At 38.8% G+C, this 14,510-nt stretch overlaps 1 long non-coding RNA gene across 1 annotated transcript; it reads right to left on the reverse strand.

Moving 5' to 3' along the window:
* Positions 1-1,447: 1,447 nt before the first annotated feature.
* Positions 1,448-13,930, reverse strand: LOC134297376 (uncharacterized). The gene is made up of 3 exons (XR_010004098.1): positions 7,391-13,930; positions 3,560-3,655; positions 1,448-2,195 (listed from the first exon to the last, which is right to left on the reverse strand). It is a non-coding gene; the product is annotated as an uncharacterized LOC134297376 (long non-coding RNA).
* Positions 13,931-14,510: the final 580 nt, after the last annotated feature.

The following is a 14,510-nucleotide window of genomic DNA, read 5'->3' on the forward strand; positions in this document are numbered from 1 at the left end:
ATCAATTGTGGCTTTCCCCCTGATGTTGTAAAAGGCAAGAGCAAAGCTGATTTACATTCTAAGTATTCAAAAACAGTCACGTAATATTTATAATATAAGAAAAAGGATTTTGCAGACACCTACTCATTAGGTTATTTAAAGTCTGTCACGCTGTAGGAGTAGAGTTAATCCATGAGATGTCGGAAGAAAGGGATTATGGTGCCTGAGATATCAAAGGGCAGAGATTACCAAGGACAAATATGTTCACAGTTTGCTCCCTTGCAAGGAACAATCAACTGTATATAATAAAGAACAGCATGTCTGTCTATTTATAAGCACCCACCTACTTATCGCTATAGATAGACTTGGTACTTTTCAATGAATTTGATTTTGTGTGTGTATACACCCAAATCTACAGCACTTAAATAACGTCAAACCAATTAAAGTGTCAGAAGAAAGGGATTGTGTTCATGTTCACCAACTGTCATTTGACTTCATCACATGAGGCAAACTGGAATTGCAGCTGGATTGTCACCCTTCCTGTTCTGAGTCTGTCTCCTCTCCGATTTTCCCATTCTTATCTATTTATAGCTAAAACTCATCAATAGCTCTGAATCCCATAGGATTTCTGTTACCTACCTTGATGTGATGGGTCATTCTGCTTCTACAAGCGAGGCTGGTGGGGATGAGAGATAGGGCCTTCTCAGTGTTGGCCTCTCGGTTGTGAAACACCCTCCCCAGAGACGTTAGATCAGCCTCTTCCCTTCTAACCTTCAGAAGGAAAGTAAAAACTTGGCTCTGGGATCATGCTTTCAGTGATTAGTACAGTGCAATCATAGAATTGGAATTAGGGATAATTGACAATGAATCACCCTTGGACTATGATTTTCAGATGATGTGATTTTAATATTGAATGTAATGTTTTAAATGTTTAATATGTATTTCAAAATTAATTGATTTTAAGTCTCTGTATGTATTTTAAAGCATCTAATGATTGCCGTATGTAAGCTGCCTTGAGTCCTCTGGGGTAGAGAAAGGCGGGATAGAAATAACGTAAATAAATAATAAAGAAATACATGCACTAGCATGCCAGCAGTAAAGTGACACCAAAGGATGGGATTTTCCTCTTCTTTCCCTGCTATTCCCAAGCTGCCCATTTCCCTTGTATTGTATATGCATGCCTCTTTGCCTTTCAAAGATGGAACGCCAAAATTGCTTTAAAAATAAAAAATAAAAAAATTAACAGCAATAATGTGGGATGGTAATAGTGTGGGAGGGTTAAGACCGTATGCAGAAATACAATAGTGGGACCATAATTGGTGAATCTGTGCAGTTGTACCATTGAAGAGATGAGCAATATCAAAGGTGCTTAACCATTATCAATTATAGTGAATATATATATATATATATATATATATATATATATTGTATTACTTATATATTTTACATTCAAGAGACTTTGGATAATTGACATGTTTAATTAGAATAGAAATGTTTACAAACTTTGTTTATATATATATACACACACATACATACACACACACACACACACACTTTGTGTAGTGTTCAAAAGAAAGAGAAAGGATGACAGTGTAACATAGTAAACCTTTACCTGCACCATACTAATTTTACTAACAAAGGAAATTAAAATTTAGATGTATATAGCAATAATTAAAATTAGATAAAAGATATTAAATAAATAAACTGATAAGAATAATTAAGATGAACTCTTAATGTAAAGATCTGGAAGAGAAGACAGGAAGAACATAGGACAACAAAAGAAGACATGCCTACCAGTTTTAACTTAGGATGATAAGACTATGCTCTTTTTTGTTATAGAGGATATGAAATTTTTAATATTTTAGATAGTGTGTATAATAGTAACTAATATGAAGAAATAGATGTAATAATTACAACAAATACAAAACTTCTCTTCCCACAACCCGCTCTCACCCCCTCAGCAATATAATAGACATTTCTAAAGATCAAATTTACTCACAAGTACTCCACTACCCCTATCCTCTTTTTTGTTTGTTTTCTTTTCCCTTTGTGTGAAATAAAAAATAAAAAATGTGTTGCCGAAGGCTTTCATGGCCGGGATCACAGGGTTGTTGTATGTCTTTCGGGCTGTGTGGTCATGTTCCAGAAGTATTCTCTCCTGACGTTTCGCCCACATCTATGGCAGGCATCCTCAGAGGTTGTGAGGTATGGATAAACTAAGTAAGGAAAGGAAAGAATATATATCTGTGGAGAGTCCAGGGTGTAGCAAGAGTCACAAAATTAAAAATGCTCAATAAAAACATGGAAAAAAAATCACTCAAATAATGATATTCCTGCATTATTGAGGCAACATCAATTTTTTTCATAACTTTATTTGTTAGATCAGAGACAATGCAAAACACTTATCTCCAATCTACTTGAACCCATTGTTTTAAAGCAGTGGTTCACAACCTGTGGGTCCCCAGTTGTTTTGGCCTTCAGCTCTGAGAAATCTTAACAGCTGGTAAACTGGCTGGGATTTCTGGGAATTGTAGGCCAAAACACCTGGGGACCCACAGGTTGAGAACCACTGTTTTAAAGGGATGGGCAAGTATTCATAGCAGACGCATTGGAAAAGACCAACAGATCTTCTCAAAAGCCTGCAGGAAAGTTGAGGATGGCAACATCTGCCTTGAATGAATGTGCATCAGTCATGCCGTAGCACTCTTCAACCCTCTTATATTGGAAATACCATCTCCTTCCATGAATTGGGACAGGAGGATACTGCAGAAGGAAATAAAAGACTTCCATCATGCCTATCTTTCAAAAAAAATGAAGTAAGGGTGCTTCCTACATAAGGGGAACTCTAACAGCCCAGGCATCTTTGGAAATGAACCATAGTTCCTGTGATACCTGGTATCAATTAATACTACATACCATATATATTCATGCGTAAGTTGACCTCATGTAAAAGTCAAAGGCAGGTTTGAGGTCCAAAATTATAGATTTTAATTTCACCTACAGATAAGTCGAAGGTCCTTCTGCGGAGAGGCAAAGCGGCAGTGCCACCTCAGGGCATACTGGCCATGGCCACCATTTCCCCACCCAAGCATTCAAACAGTCCAGCAATCATATTAAAGAAGAGAAAGTATATGGGGTTGGTACTTCTTTAAGGTTCTCCTAGGACAGACTAAGCTCTTGCATTTCTACTAAGGAGTTGGTTCCTTTTTAAAATAAGGATTGGTGTGCAATATGCACAATGATTCCAGATAAGTCCACTCAGGTGTTTGGGTTGATGTTTGACTAAAACTTCTAGAATTATACATGAGTATATAGAACAATTATAGCACTATAATTCTACTTTGTCATGGGAACATCCTGTGGAATCCTGCAGTTTAAGGAGGGACATTTAAGATTTTCAGTTAGAGAACTCTAGTCCCAATCAAACACTAGAGTTACCCAGGATTCTACAGAATGTTGCCATGGAATTGTAATGCTATAATTGTTTAGTGTGAAACAACCGCTACAGAAAATAATACTTCTAGCATCATTTACTGTCAATAAGAGGCCCATTGGGTAAGTTAAGAAAGTCCTCCTGCACCTTTGGTGGTAGCTTTCTGTGATGAAACTTTTTCTTCTTTTCTTTTTCTTCATAGGAAGGAAGTCAATGTAGCAAGAGGTTGGTTGAGTGGTCACTCTGAAAAACATGCAAACGGCATGCATATGAGCAGCATGCAAGAGTCTGAACCTTTTTACTGCCTGCAACTGTTGTGGGATCTATTGCAAGCAAGAAGAAGATAAAATAATACAGGAAATATGAAAGAATATCATAAATGTAGAAACCTATTGTAATCTCTGCCTCATTCTGTAGTCCTAAAACCATTCCACTGAAATAATTGAATCTGTGATCCGAATAAATGGGATTAGACTGTGAAAGAAGCATGTATATCTGTTAGAAATAATTCTTCTAAAAACTTAATACATTAACCTACTGGGAGAGGTTTTTTTTAATCGTGTCAGAAGTGACTTGAGAAATACTGCAAATCACTTCTGATGTGAGAGAATTGGCTGTCTACAGAGATATTGTCCTGGGGACACCTGGATGTGTTACCATCCTGCTGGGAGGCTTCTCTCATGTCCCCGCAAGCTAGAGCTGACAGACGGGAGCTCACCCCGCCTCGCAGATTCAAACCGACAACCTTCAGGTCAGCAACCCAACCTCAGGTCAGCAGTCCAGCCAGCACAAGGGTTTAACCCATTGTGCCACCGTGGCACTGGGAGAAAAGAACAATGCTCCATTTGTGGAATAGCTCAGCATAAAGGGAACTTAATTACAAGAGGTAACTCTACATTGTAGAATTAATGCAGTTTGACACTATTTTAAATGCTATGACACAAGACTGTGAAATCATGGGAGTTGTAGTCTTCTAAAGTCTTTGCCATTTTGTGCCAAAGAGATTTGGTGCTTCACTAAACTACAAATCCCAGGATTCCATTGCCTTGAGCCATGACAGCTAAAATGGTGTTACAAATGTGTGAACTCCTCAGTGTAGATACATGCAAGGTAATTAAAAGGGGTGCCATTTTTAGATTCTCCACTCAATCCACACCCAGATCAATGAACTTAATGACAAAAGATGCTGCATTGTGTAAACTGGTTTCTGGAGTATATATTCAATTTACTTATAGGAACAACTGTGCATGTTCTCCATGCAGACTGATTCTTGCAAGATTACAGCTACAGAGATAATGGAGAGCTCCCTTAAAAGACAAAATTTCAGAGTGAAAGGAATACATTTGGGAGCCTTGCCTTGTCAAGATATCACTTGTTAGTTTTTAAGGCATCACAGCACCCTGTTGCCATGGAATAATACAGCTGCCGCCTGGAAACCTGGGTTGTGCAAGTGGTTTTTCTTTTTAAGCTAGGCTTTCTAGATGTATTTGGATTGAAACAACCATCCAACCTGGCCAGCAGAGCTAGTGGTGAGGCATGGTGGAAGATGTAGTCCTACCATATCTAGAGGTCCATAACTTTCCACCCATTTCAAAGTCATTGTCCTCAAAAATCTAAACACATCTCAGGCAATGCTCAAAAACATAATGCTAGCTGAGAGAGGATGTCTTAGGTTTCAGAAGAACAGGGACATTTTCCTTCTTCACCCATTTTAAATCATTAAAAGCTGATGCAAAAAATAATTTTCATTTCAATGAAGCAATATATTTCCCAATGCTTAAATTCAAGCAAAAATATAAGGACTCTGAACACCCAATACTGAATGCATTTGTTATTATGGCAACAGGACAGGATGGGTTTCAAAAGAGTGTCCTTTTTACTTCTATCAACACAATCAATCAATGGCAACAAAATAGTATTTTAGTGTAATATTGACATACTATTATTATTCAGAAGAGAAGGGAGGTAAAAGGAAAGAAGTGCAAAATATAATTATAAGCAAAAATATCAACTGAAACAAAATACATTGCAGATTTCCCTTTTCCAACAGTCTTGTGGCACTGTAATAATTATCACTTCCAAAGGGTTGGCAGTGGATAGTCCCGCACGTTGCAAGAAGAAAGAGTGAAAGCTGCTGCTCTTGCCTACAGGCTGCTTCATACAGCCGGCTCCCATGATAAGAAGACATCCAGCCAAACAGAGATGTAACGTGTCATTGTCACTTGCAAAAAATGCCAGGTGTTGCATTTACATTTCTTTTCAGTTTTCCAAACAGGGATTTACAGTCATCAGGCCCTATTCCTCACAATTCCTTCACTGTTTTTGTTATGCTCCTCTTGCTTTCCATTTTAGATTGGTATCCCTGGAATACTCAAAATGTTTGGGGAAAATTGACAGATTAATTTACACAGCGCAGCAGCAGTTGGATGGAGTCAGAGGAATGGAGAACAAAGAGACATCAGAGACGATGGTAAAACTATATACAAAGTTTTACTGTACAAGACAAACAGACTTGCAGACAATGGACATAGGACTTGACTTCTCAGCAGACAGCAGAACAGAACTGAACTGATGTAATCAGTAATGCACAAACACTTGTGTCTGGACACTCCCCAGTTCCAGCCACACATCAAGGTCACCACAGCTTCTCAGTAATTGACTCTTTACAGACTATAGTACACTCTGGATGATGCAATCAGTATGCAATACAAACCAAGACACAAATTGCATTTAAACACTGTCTATACACAAATCCCACATGAACAAAAATGATACCATCATAAATGCTGCAGTTAGATAAAGCAAAAGCTATGTACACAAAGGAGCCCCCATTAGTGCAGCAGATTAAACCGCTGAGCTGCTGAACTTGCTGACCAGTCATGCCGGCCACATGGCCTTGGAGGTGTCTACGGACAATGCCGGCTCTTCAACTTAGAAATGGAGATGAGCACCAACCCCCAGAATCAGACATGACTAGATTTAATGTCAGGGGAAAAACTTTACCTTTATGTACACAAAAAATAGAAGAAATTGTATTTTGTTTTTATGTGCCTTAAAATAAATTCTATCATATGATACCCCTGTTCTTGGATTTTCTTTGGAAGATTTATACTTCACAAATTTGCTATTGATTCTCTCTTAAGCTCAGAGAGAGTGACTTGCCTAAGGTCAGCCAGTTGATTTTTTCCCCCTATTATCAAGCAGCAATTCAAATCCTGGTCTTCGGGCCCTAATCCTCACTAGTTCTCATGCTTCCCTCAAAATAAATGCTAGGTCAAAGGTTGGGTTTTGCCTTTCTGAAGTTTGCACTTGCCAAATTTGTGGTACTACAGCTCTCATCATCCCCAACCAGCACAATCAGGAGACATTGGAGAGCACCAAATTAAAAAAGTTTATTTGGATGAAGAAATCAGATTGCAAACCCACACCCTTGCCTTTATTTTTAGAGTACCTGCCTTGGGAAGTTCAATATTTATCAAAACCAATATGCTTCTTTGGAGAAAATGGGCAGTTGAAGCCTTTGTAAGTTAAATGGTTTATTTTTAGTCTTTAAACTTGTGGCTATTGTTGAACTGCATGAGTATGTGTTAGAGAAAAGATGCTCAAAAATACAAAACAATGTTACAAAGAAGCAGGCAAAGTATTAAGACACACCAAGAGTGCTGTGTCTACTTGACAGACTGGTTTGCTATTAGGGAAAAAATAGTTGCAAAACTGTGGGCATTTGCTTTTGCCATTTTTTTCTTTTTAGTGCTTTTCATTTTTTAAGTCTTTCAGCTACTGACATGGATATAATTACAAGGTTAAGGAAGGAAACTGAATTTTGAAAAGTCAGTTACATAATTTTTAAGATATTTGAGTTTTCTTTTGTTGCTTTGAAATAGTTTCCGTGGCTCATTGTACACTCTGTCAATTGCGACCTCTCTAAAACTTTTTCCCCTGCTGTCTCCCACTCATACTTGCACAAAGATTGCTTACGTGCAAAAGATTCCATCCCCCAGAGGAAGTCCATTTACCAGAAAGAAACAGAGCTGGCACTGCTGCAATCGCACCTCAGTGTTTCTGATGCTGCAAAGAATAAATACAGAGGAAGATAAGAAAGGAGGAGGGAGGGAGGCAAGATCACTGTTCCTCTTCTGGTTTATGGCCCCTTTTGAAAACCCGATGATTGCTACAGTCCACTTCTCTTGCAAAATATATGCACACAAAAGTTTGCACACACTTTTTGATTGCATTGGAAAATGACCCTAATCTGGAATGAGAAAAATAAACAATGAACAGGAAAAATGTAAAATTTATTTATGTATATATTTATTTATTTATCATATCAGAAGTGAAACCGAGGGTACAGTTGTAATGTATTTAAAAACACAAAGTTAAAAAGTTTACATTATACTAAATGTCCTTTGACTAGTAGCTGGCCACTTGGAGTTCCTATTGTATTGCTATAAGAAGGTCCTCCATTGTGCTTGTGGCAGGACTCGGACTACATTGCAGTAGGTGGTCTGTGATTTGCTCTTCTCCACACTCACATGTCGTGGACTCCACTTTGTAGCCCATTTCTTAAGATTGGCTCTGCATCTCGTGGTGCCAGAACACAGTCCGTTCAGCACCTTCCAAGTTGCTCAGTCTTCTGTGTGCCCAGGAGGGAGTTTCTCATTTGGTCTCAGCCACTGCTTGAGGTTACAGGTTCTAACCTGCCACTTTTGGACTTTTGCTTCCTGTGGTGTTTCTACGAGTATCTCTGTAGATCTTAGAAAACTGTTTCTTGATTTAAGGCATAAAATAAGAGAAAGGAAACTAAAGAGGGAATATAAGGTTTGCACCTGTTTCATGGAAAGAGTCCCTGTTCTAAGTTACTGACTTTACTCAAGGCCCAATATTCAGAGAATACACTGAAAGTACGTGATACAATTGTTCTACTGAAGCAGGGCAGCTTTTCTCCTATAAACATCCTGGTTTATCATAATTGCCAACTTGCCAGAAAAAATAAAAAGGAAATCTGGTCTGGCTGGTTTCTTTTTTTCTGTCCTGGCCAGTTGCCTTTTTTGTACTTGCATGCAAGCATGTGTACATAGTTGGTGCACTGAAGTTTTTCTATGAATTATTTTGACAAATGCTCAAAGTGAAATTTAGAATCATGGGCCATATTCCTGTGTCAACTATTTAGTTACTTAACTAAGTAAACAAACAGTCATGTCCTGATCCTTTTAAATCTAACAGAAATGTTATTCATCCATGTTTCAAGCCTTGGCAAAATGGATATCCTTGTCTCTATGAAGAAGATTCCCAGTAAAGTACAGTATGTGGATTTTAGGGGAGGAGCAGGGGGAGACTTATGATTATGCCAATAGTGTCACAATCAGGATGAAGGGAAGTAATTATGAATACAGAACAAAATATATATATTTACTCTTCAGTTGAGAGGCATATCTTCAGTTCAATCTGGCTGGATTTACTATTCGAGGTAGTGTGGTAGTGGGTTCAAGCATCAATGAAAAGGAAGCAAATTGTTATCTAAGTTAGTTTGTTACTCTACAGCTCTTACTGCAAGGTATATAGAGACATTTTACGTGCCAAAATAACATGCCTGGTACTATGGATTTTACTGAATGAAAGTACTATTTCACGGCATTTGCGCAATCACTGATAGCAGCAAGATACCAGTATGAGCATCTTTGCTACTGAATATTGCTTGATTTACACAACTGTGCTGATTTGCCAGTCCATGGACCCACACTTCTATCCTACTAGACTTGTGATGGTTTTAAATGATGGTTTTAATGTGAAGATAACTGATTTTAGTGTTTATGTATATTTATGGTTTATTTTATGTTCCGAAATTGAATGTTTGCCGTATATATGTTGGGCTCTGCCCTGAGCCCCCTTCAGGGTGAGGAGAGTGAAATATAAATGTTTTAAATAAATAAATAAATATTAAAAAAAGTATTTCCATATAATCTTGTAATCTCGCCTTCTCGCATTTCTGTTGCTCCATAATTTTAACCAGTTTTAAAGCAATTGTGAAATTCCAGGTATGCTTAATTTAAAAAATGCAAATAAAACTTTAAATCAAAAATTGCTGCCTTGGGAATAGTGAGGCGGAGAGAAGAGAGGGACAGAATCCCACTCTATGATATCACAGAAGCAAAATGAACCCATGTCACTAGGTAGGTGACAGAAGCATTCAGGGATTGGTAGCTATTGAAGAGTTTTCCTGTCAATAGCAGGGAATGTATTTATCTTGAAGAGGAGACAAACCAAAAGTGACAGTATTGTTTCAATGCTGGTTTGCCTCTTTCATTTGACGAAGCCTTATGTGCCTTGACTTGGATACATTAGGAGTGCTGGGACGTATGTCAGACAATGAAATGTCTTAGGTTGGTCCCAGCTATAATGTAGGGACAGAAGAGAAGTGCTATTTAATAGCCCATTTCAGATGGCAAACTGTCTTGGGCCAACCAGAATTCTATATACCTTTGCCTGTCCCAGATGTCATTCCATGTTCTGCCCAAGTCCTAGAATTTTAGAAATCCAAAGCTGGAATGTCTCTGGCTGTGCATCAGATAAAGTTGTTCTAGGCATCTAAGAGGGAGAGCAGCAATAAATACCATGTACAAATAAAAACGATGGTCAGCCCAGAGTTAACTCAGACCTTGAGAGAGTGCAGATGGATGCTCTGTCAACCTTACAGGAAACAGCAAGTGGTGAGATAGCTTTAACTGAAGTTTAGTGCTTCTTAAATGAAACTGTGGAAGCTGAGCATATGGTGCTCACCTGGAGAATCATATGCCATATAGGGACAGTAAGGGTTTCGTTGGTTATATCTCTGGGGAAGAACCATGTGCTTAACATTCACAATGGTCTTCACACACTGAGAATGAAGTCATTAACACTAGGGTAGTTGGAAACATGGCTGAATAATAACAACAACATATTCACATCTTAAAAAATGTAAAAAGAGAGGAAAACATGCAGCAAAGGAATCAAAAGAGAAACTAATTGATATCTGTGTGCTATTTGACAAAGACATTGGCTTTGCCTATATGAGCCAAGTCTCATACTTTAGGGAATATCCTCCAAAGTGTCCTATGAGTGGCTAATGTCTACAAGCGCAGAGTCCTCTTGGCAGTGGCTACTGTAGAATTCAAGTTTGTGAGAGATTTGTTAAGCTTTCTTTCCAAATCATTAGATGCCAGCTGATTGTTTGCACTTTTAGACTACTAAAGGATCAAGTTATCTTGGCAATGTAGTGGCCATCTGTCGGGGGATCTTGAGTGAGATTTTCCTGCTTCTTGCAGGGGGTTTGACTGGATGGCCCGTGAGGTCTCTTCCAACTCTATGATTCTATGAAATGTAACACAATGAAACAATAAATAGATATATCACATGGCAAACCAAATAGTAAAGAAGAAGAAAGAACAATGCAACATCTTAAAAACCAAAATAAAACAAGCAGTATAGGAGCCTTAAGATCTACAAGTAAGCCCCTGCAGATAATGCCTTTGCTTTATGTCTGGCTATAGAAAACTAGGTTGGCAGTTGCTTGCTGCTCCTCATGCTTTCCACTAACTAGGAACAGGCCATGTTTAGGAGGTGGGTACAGTGGTCTTGGGGATTTTAATCACTGTGTGACTATTAGAGAATTCCAAGGTCTGCAATGATAGAAAGGTGACTTGTGATGACCCAAGTCTAACTTTCACTGTCATAAAACACTAGCAAGATTCCAGTCAGGGATACAAACACATTTTGAGGCTATTTTCTATGAGCCAGGTTCCCAACTGTGTACAGTATATGAAAATAGAGATGAGCAACAATTTTATAGTATTTATTTACATCTGTTTCCCTTGAATTTCAAACGTACTTAGAATCAAATCTGAGTTTTTAAACAAGCCCCAGAATGAACAGAAACCCACATTCTCTAGATTGCTGCAGCTAGTGGGATGCAATGTATCCAAAATGAATATTCAGGAGAGAAAGGCTGCATGGCTTCAGATCTATGGACTTCAATAGACAGAGTTGGGGGAAATAGGGAGAAACAGGGGAAAGTGGGGAAAATCATTTACTTTGTGTGGGATTGTTGCACCCCAAGGCAGCATGAGCACTCAAAAACCAGACAAGAGCCAATATATCACACTATATCTTTATTAAAGCAATTATAAATCCAAAGGAAGTTAGGTATAGAGTCTGAGTAAGGAATAGTCCTTTTTAGAAAGTCAATGGTGGTTCCAATTGGGTAAAAGGAAAGGTCCGATATTATAATCCACAATGAGAACTCGCTAGCTCTCCAAAGAAATCAAAGTGTCCATGAGTTGAAACAGAGAAACAAGGCTGGCAGAAACAGAGTTCAATCCACTGGAAATACTTCATAGCAATCAAGGCAGCAAGGTTGTCCAGGCTGAGGCAAACTTGAAACAGGAACAAGGAATAACAACTGAAGTAAAGTCAAGGTCTACTTGAGAGTCGTGGCACGGCACGGCCCGACTTGTTTTGCACTCCTCTCTCTGGTTACAAAATCTCTATGATTAAAAACCCCGTTCCTAGGCATCTCAGCAACATCTGGCTCTATCTGTGAGGGAGGAATTGAAGAACCTTCCACAATTAGTAAGTCTCCAGAGCCAATATCTTTGGGCACCTGCAGCTCCAAAGGCCCCTCTGTGGAGGGTGAAATGTCAGTATAATCCTCAGCATTATCTGTGTCAAAGTGCAAGTCCTGAAACACTGCAGGCCCTGGTGCCCTGGCTGGCTGGGATCTAACAGGGATTCTGTCTTTAAAGAAAATGGGGAATTTACTTACCCACATCACACAGGATTGCCTCCTTCCTCCTCTAGCTCAACCATCCATAAAGAAGATACAAGACATTGCTCTTAAGGCAGATACCACTTCTCTTGGCTCCTTTACTTTCCTTCTCAAGCTCCTTTACTCTGAAGGAGGCACAATGCATCATTCTTAAGGCAGACATCAGTTTTATGGGCACCTTTACTTTCCCTCTCCATCTCTTTTCTCTCAAGGAGACAGAAGGCATCATTCTTAAGACAGACACCATTTCTTTCTATAGGCTCCTTTCCTTTCCCTCCCAATCTCCTTACTGTGGAAGTCCAAAACTTACTGGGCACTAGAACTTACTGTAGTTGGTAAAAAGGGGGGGGGGACACAAAGTCAAAAAGCTAGCAGTAGCACAATTTTGAAAACCAAAGTTACTATGAAGAAAAACAAAGTGGTGATATGTATTGTCGAAGGCTTATACATATATCTTGAAATTGTGATATTCATAATGACTAAATTAATTTAAAAAAATTGCCATGCCAGCCTTATGAAGCAGGATTTGGGGAGAGAAATGGAGCATCAGTGCTAATAGGAACGCCCATTGCTTCATATCACTGAAGCAATTCAACATGAGCAAATTTGACAGATCCCAACCTACATGTTTTTCCCTGCTTTCTAAACCTTCTCCGGTTTCCCTACACTTCAGAGACAATTCACAAACAACACAGCATGGGTGAGAGGCAGAGGTCCCATTGCATCGTATTATGGAATCTGTGTTGCGTGAACTATGAACTATTTTAGAAGTGTGTGGAAATTGGAAGGGAGAGAATCTTGCATGTGATGAAGTCCTATGTGTAACCTTATAATTTAATGGGAGTATTTTGGAAAAATATGTCCCTGACTCTCTGGGTGACTGCAGTGGTAAGCAAATCTAGGATAGGTGTCATGGTCCGGATACTAGCACTGATTTTGTTTTCAAAAGCCCATGCGTACTTCCTGGGTTCTGGTATGGAACAGAATAACAGTCAGTCAGTTGGCTGGCAGGAAACAGAGGACGGGAGCCAGTGAAGTCTTGGTTTAAGGAGATTTCACCACCACACTAACAGTCAATTACTTTTGGTTATCTTTCTTACAATTCTGAGGGAAAGGTGGCATGCAACAAAATAAGTAAGTGAATAAATACATACTCTCTGTAAATTTTGGAGGGAAGGGGTTGTTATAACTGATTGTTCTGTTAGTCGTATCACATAGTTAATAAGGACAGGTTTAGCATGAGGTTGGATCAAGTTTGGGGATATATGGGACCTATGCACCAAAAATAATCCAGAATAGATAGCCACCTTAAGCTACTGTGAGGATGTAAGAAACCCGGGCATACCCAGATAGGACACAAATGGCTTTGCCTCATTCCCAGTTGGCAGGGAACCACACAGTATCTTCTGCCCAAGTGGATTCCTGTATCTGGCATTCCAGTGCTACCAGGCAGGTGAATGGTTTCCGTCAGCCAGAATGTGGATCAAGCAATGAATATCATATTCCACTGAAACTAATCAAGTTGGGTCATTTCTATTCCATTAAAGTGTAGTTTTTCCAGATACAAAGTCCTACCCTGGATGTAGAAATACAATATAGCCCATGCCTTCTAAGGTGGAGCAATCCTGTTAGAAAACTGTACTGTATGTATGCAAAGCCATACATTTGAATCCATTGTAAGAAACAGAGTTATTATCATTGTGGTTGCTTTCTGACACTCTTCATGTTTTCAGGAAGCCATTGTTTCCTCCTGCAGAAACCACTAGCCTCTAGAGCCAAGCTATTATGCTCCGAGTAGCTACTTCATTAAGTGATACTGAAAACGGTTTCAATGGGAGCTTAATAAATCACTCCCTAAACTGCAGTACCTCCAGACAACAGAAAACACTTAAAGGCCTTAGTAGTTCATCTTGGCTAGAAAATATAAATATGCTACCAGCATTTGCTAATGTCCAGTTTATATAGGAAAGATTGGACCAAGCCCACAAAAGAATCCATCTGCAGCAAGAGGGGAGTGGTTTGTCAAGAAGGGTAACTTCAAGATGGAAATGCTATCCAAAATTATAGGACACTGGAGCATTAGCCTGCTAACGAAATGACTTTAAGGCTGAATTTCTTTCAGCCAGAAAAGCAGAACACTTTTGTAATATATAATTCATAGCAGCAGACCCTAAAAACTGTGGAACTTCACATTTTTATTAATCCTGCTGCTCAGTACTTATATCAAAACAGAATAGTTATAGAAAAATATAATTCAAGAAGGCACCCTATAAAATTGATATTTACATTCTTATTACT

Source organism: Anolis carolinensis, chromosome 3, assembly GCF_035594765.1.
Source record: "Anolis carolinensis isolate JA03-04 chromosome 3, rAnoCar3.1.pri, whole genome shotgun sequence".
Lineage (NCBI taxonomy): Eukaryota > Metazoa > Chordata > Lepidosauria > Squamata > Dactyloidae > Anolis > Anolis carolinensis.